The following is a 5,607-nucleotide window of genomic DNA, read 5'->3' on the forward strand; positions in this document are numbered from 1 at the left end:
AAAGCGTGAGGGCGGCGAGGGGCAAACACGCCTCCCGCCCGGGGCTGCGACAGGGACGTGTGCGTGTGCGTGCGCGTGTGCGTGCAGAATACACCCCATAACGAACGTAGCCATCCTACTAGTGTCTGTCTGTGGCCGTCCATCTCCCCAAAAGGGAAATGGATGGAGGTGTTCACACAGCAGTACGTCTGCAAATTGCTAGATATTAAAGGCTGGATTTCAACACATCCCCTAGGTACGGTGTGCGGCCCTGGACAGTACTGGGGCGGGGAGGCGGGGGCGTGAACAAGGACACGCTGCTGTCGGGGCCGCCGTGCTGCGCTTCCCCCGGCGCCGCAGCCGGGGCTGGAAGGCGGAGAACGGGATAGCGCGCTCGGTGCTGCCCCGCGGTGGCTGAGGCCGGGCACTGCAGCGGGGAGGGGCGGGCGGCTCCTGAGCACGGCTCAGTGCTGCTCTCCTGTGGGCACGCCGCGCACTGCAGCTGTTGCCGGCCCGGACACAGCGGAGGGAGGCAGCAGTGCCGCGAGCGGCTTTGTGCGCGGTGCCGCCGCCCGGCCGCTCCCTCCGCCGCTCGGCCCGCGCCTGCGCCGTGTCGCCGCTCCCGCCCGCCGAGGCGCCAGGCCCAGCCCGGTCTCGTGCCGCGGGGGGCCGCGTCCGGGGTGCCGGGGGCGGGGGGAGCGTCGTCTGCACCGGGGCCGGCGAGCGGGGCTGTGCGGGCACGTGGACGGGCTCGTGGCGGTTGTGGGGGGTGAGAGTCATAGATTTCATAGACATTCGGGCTGGAAGGGACCCTGGAAGATCATCGAGTCCAGCCCCCAACCTATCTTCTTGAACTCCCCATTCTCCGTGGTCGTGGTCCCTTAGGGCCTCACTGACAAGCCTCCTGAGCTTGCCAAAGTCGGCTTTCCTGAAGTCAAGGACTTCCGCGTTGCTGGCTGACTTGCCAGCTTTTCGGCGGATGGTGAAGGTGATCAGCTCGTGGTCGCTATCACCCAGCTTCCCATCCATCACTAGGTCCCCGACTAGGTCATCCCCAGGAGCCAGTACCAGGTCGAGCAGTGCTTTGCCTCTCGTTGGCCCGTAGACTTTGTGAGTCAGGTAGAGGCCATCCACTCACGAGAGGAAGCTTTGCGACCGCTCAGATGTTGCTGAGCGATCCTCCCACAAGATGTCGGGGTCATGGAAGTCACCCATGACAGCCGTGGTCCTGGAGCATGCGGCCTCAGCCAGTTCCCGGGCAAACTCCTGGTCAAGCCAGGACTTTGGGTGGGAGGTCTGTCGTAGACTCCCACCGTTGTGTCCCCTGTGCCGTGTTCCCCACGGATTTTAACTCGGAGGGTCTCCAGCCGTCCCCCCTGGCCGCCAATATCGGCTTGCAGGGACGTGTAGCTTTCTTAACAGAGAGAGCTATGCCCCCGCCCCGTGTCTCTACACGATCCCTCCTGTACAGGGCATAGCCATCTATCCCCGTGGTCCAGTCATGGCTGGAGTCCCACCAGGTCTCCGTGATCCCTCTGACATCGTCAGTATTTGCACTGAGCAGGAGGATGAGCTCCTGCTTATTCCCCAAGCTCCTGGCATTTGTGTACAGGCAGGCAAGTGCCCCCCGGGGGGCTCCTTCCTTGCCCACAGGTTTTACCAGGGCTGGGGCAGGGGTGGGCTCCCTCAAGTGCCGTGACCTGCTGGCTTTGCAAGGATTGCTCAGGGGGCCAGCAGTGGCGGTAGTGCCCCCGTCCCCCAGCGGGCTTCGTTTAAAGCCCGGTGGAGCAGGTCAGCCAGTCTGGCTGAGAAGAGCCTCCTCCCCAGGGGAGAGAGGCGGAGGCCATCTCTTCCCTGCAGCTCGCTGCCTCTCTCGTCAAAGAGCGGGTGGTGGTCGTGAAAGCCAAAGCCTTCCCGACGACACCAGCGCCGCAGTGTTTGGTTGGCCACGTGGATCCTCCTCTCCCTCCTCGGCTCATAGCCTGAGACTGGGAGGATGGACGAGAACACCACCTGTGCCCCCAGACCCTTGAGCCCCGCTCCCAAATCCCTGTAGCGCCTCATGCCCCGGCTGGGAGCGCTCCGAGCCGGGTCCTTGGTGCCCACGTGAATTAGGAGCATGGGATAGTGGTCTGTGGGTGGGAGGAGCTCTGGGATCCTCTCCGCAATGTCCCGGATGCGGGCCCCCGGGAAGCAGCAGACTTCCCGGGCTAAGGGGTGGGGGCGGCAGATTGCCCCCTCAACAGAGAGTCTCCCACAACAAGCACCTCACGTTTTGTCTTGGGGAGAGCAGGGCTGGGAGCTGCAGTGGGGCCCATGTTGCCTGCGGGAGCCGGCAACTCCGCAGGCTCTGCTGGAGCGGCAAGAGGTGGGTCCCTGTTGCTCAGCTCCGGCGGGGCAGGGGCCTTGGTGCAGCGGGCCTTAGGGCCCTTGAGCACCGTGGGCCGTGCCCCTGGCTGGACAGAGCGGGAGGTCCCAGAGTCCTCCTCTGGCCTGGAGGGAGACTGTGGTCTCCCCTCCGCCTCCCGGGGGAGAAGGGCCTGGCAGTAGGAGTCCGTCTCCTGCTCGCAGTCCCTGATGGCATGCAGTCTCTGGCCTGTGGCCTGGAGCTCCTCCAGCTGGCGCGCCAGAGACCCCCAAAGGGAGCAGACCCCACAAGGGGAGGTCGCCCTACTCCCAGGCCCCAGAGCCTGAAAAAGGGACAGGCAGCCCACACAGCTGAGAGCCAGGGGCTCCGTCCACGGGGAGCCCGGAACCAGGGGCTCCGTCGGGGTGGCCGTCTCTGAGGTGCCCGAGGGGGGGCCGCGGAGCCCGGGGGGACCCTCGGGGTGCAGCGCGTGCCCGTCCATGGCATGCCTCTGGGAGGCTGGCTACGGCTGGGGCTGTCTACCCCGGGGGGTGCGCAGGCAGGGTCCTGGGCCCTCCCGCGGGAATGCCGCGCTACCTCACGCGCCGGCAGAGAAGCGCGCCTGTCTGCGCAGCCTAGTCACGCGGCTCCCTGGGGGGCTGGGCGAAGTAGGGGCCCGCGCGGGGCTGGGGCTGGACCCAGCCCGGCTCCACTCAGCCGCCTCCTCCCACACACACACTAAGGGGTTAGCCCTCTCTCCACGGGCCCTGCTACCTCCGGCTGTGCTGGGGGCAGCGGGGGGCTCCGTGGCTGCTGGGGGGTCTCTGGGGGGCTTCGGGGGCGCGGGGGCGCAGCGGGCTTTCACCCGCGCCTCTCTCGCCGCTCCCGCATCTAACTGGGGCGTTTTCCCCACTCGGTTATCTGATTTGGGAGCGTTTGTATGGAAACCTTTGTGCAAATCTGGGGTCATTGGGGGAATTCGGCGTGGTTATGGGAACTTTCTTCTGGAAACATGTGGGATGTTGGCGGGTTTTTTGGTTTGGGTTTTTTTGGAAACCTGCTCATTCTCTGTCGTGATAAAGAGCCTTTTATTAAAACCTGCCTTTGTGAGGAAAAGTGGTGATTTGGTTACCGTTTGTGGAACTGTGTGTGGAAATCTGCTAGTTTTGTGTCTGGAACACGGTGTGGTAATTGTAGGGGGATTTAGGAACTTTTGTATGCGACTGGCGTGTTGTGGGACCTGTGGAAAAGAGTGTGGGGATTGGGGAAATGTCGGCCTATGCGGTTCTGGTGTGTGAGGGAAATGGCGTGGGCATTTGGAAACCTTTCTTGCTGGCACGTGATGGCTTTTGTGTGGGAAACTGGTCCTTTTGTGTGGGGATTTCTTTCAGCACTCTTCATGGGAATGTGCTGGGCCGGCCCACGGGCGTCATTTCCTCCAGTGCTGCGCGGTAAGCGGTGCGTGCGTTTTCACTCCCGTGAAAGTGTCTAAGGAGGGTGTGCCCTTTCTGGCAGGCTCCTCCTCGTGCCCCCGTCCTTGGAGCCAGCGTCTCAGCGAGGGGCCGCAGCGTGACAGGAGCAGGACTTGGGGCAGAAGGGCCCCCGGGACGTGTCGTGTGGTGTGGTGTCTGCAAGGGTGACTCCGGGCAGCCAGACGGGCGTGCGGGGCCTGCACCCGTCCCTTCGAAGCAGCCAAGGCCCCAGGGGCGACAGGTGAGTAGATCTTTCTGCTTTGACACGCTGAGCGGACGCTGAGCTTGTGCCTGGATGCACATCACCACGTGCCCTGCTCCAGCGCTAACACATCCAGTCATGCCAGCTCTTGCCTCTACTGCTGGCAGCACCCTCCCAAAACAATGAGCTGCACGTGGGCTGGCAGGGTACTGGGGCCGCACATGCCACAGACCTTGCAGTCTCCCTCCCTGTGCCTGGCTGAGGCGCTGAGCACTTTCCTCTCTGCAACCTCCAGCTCCGTGTATCTATCTACAGCTCTGTATATCTGCATCTCCATATATCTCCTGCTCCAGATTTGTCTACCTCTATATATCTCCATCTCCATGTATATCCAGCTCCATATATCTCCATCTCTGTAGGTCTCTAGCTCGCTCTATCTATAGCTCTAAATATGTCTACCTCGCTATATCTCCATATCCTGCTATCTCCATCTAGCTGTATCCCCAGCCCCAGATAGCTCCAGCTCTAAATAGATGTAAGTCTCTATATTTCCAGCTCCATGTATGTGCAGGTCTGCATCCCTCCAGCTCTGTATAACACCAGCTCTAAACATCTCTAGCTCAATAGATTTCTAGATCTCTATATTTCCAGCTGTGTGTGTCTCCAGCTACATATATGTCAATCTCTGTATGTCTACCGCTCTGTGTATCTCCAGCACTGAATATCTCCAGCTGTGACTATCTCCAGTTTCATATATCTACCTTTCTATATATTTACATCTCTGAATATCTACAGCTTCATATATCCACCTGTATATATATATATCCAGCCAGCTCTGTCTATTTTCAGCTCTGCATATCTCCAGCTTGAAATATCAACATCTGTATATATCTACTTCTCTGAATATGTCCAGCTCTGAATATCTCCTGTTCTAAATCCTTCCAGCTCTCAATATCTCCAGCTCGCAATATCTTGAGCTCTGCATCTCTCCAGATATCAAGATCTCCAGCTTCATCTATCTGCATCTCTATATGTCTACCCCTGTGAATATCTCCATGTCTACCTATCTCCAGCTCTCCATATATCCAGCTGTGACTATCTCCAGTTTCATATAGCTGCATCTCCATATATCTCCAGCTCTGAATATCTGTATCTCTTAATATCTCCAGGTCTAAATATCTGAAGTTCTGTATAACTGCAGGTTCATATATCTACATTCCTATATATCTACCTCTCTCAATATCTCGAGCTCTGAATATCTCCAGCTGTCAGTATGTCCAGCTCTGAATATCTCCAGCTACATAAATCTGTCCGTGTGTCTGTGTGTATGTATAGTGTGTGTCTGTGTGTGTGTGTGTGTGTGTGTGTGTGTATATATATATATATAGTGTGTGTAGATATGTGTGTATATATATATATAGTGTGTAGATATGTGTGTATATATATATATATAGTGTGTGTGTGTACATATACAGAGAGAGAGAGTGTTTGTGTGTGTGTGTATGTATATAGAGAGAGTGTGTCTTTAGATAGATAGATAGATAGATAGATAGTGTATAGAGAGTGTGTGTGTGGGTGTGTGTGTGTATGGTGTTTGTATATACATA

The 5,607-nt window shown here is 58.2% G+C and overlaps 1 protein-coding gene across 1 annotated transcript in view; it reads left to right on the forward strand.

The window, feature by feature from the left end:
* Nucleotides 1-3,829: 3,829 nt before the first annotated feature.
* Nucleotides 3,830-5,607, forward strand: part of LOC132248888 (pre-rRNA-processing protein TSR1 homolog) — a 7,991-nt gene continuing 6,213 nt past the window's right edge. The window contains exon 1 of the mRNA XM_059723437.1: nucleotides 3,830-4,039. The gene's annotated coding sequence lies outside the window, so the exon portion shown is untranslated. The remainder of the gene's footprint in view (nucleotides 4,040-5,607) is intronic.

This window comes from Alligator mississippiensis, chromosome 2, assembly GCF_030867095.1.
Source record: "Alligator mississippiensis isolate rAllMis1 chromosome 2, rAllMis1, whole genome shotgun sequence".
NCBI lineage: Eukaryota > Metazoa > Chordata > Crocodylia > Alligatoridae > Alligator > Alligator mississippiensis.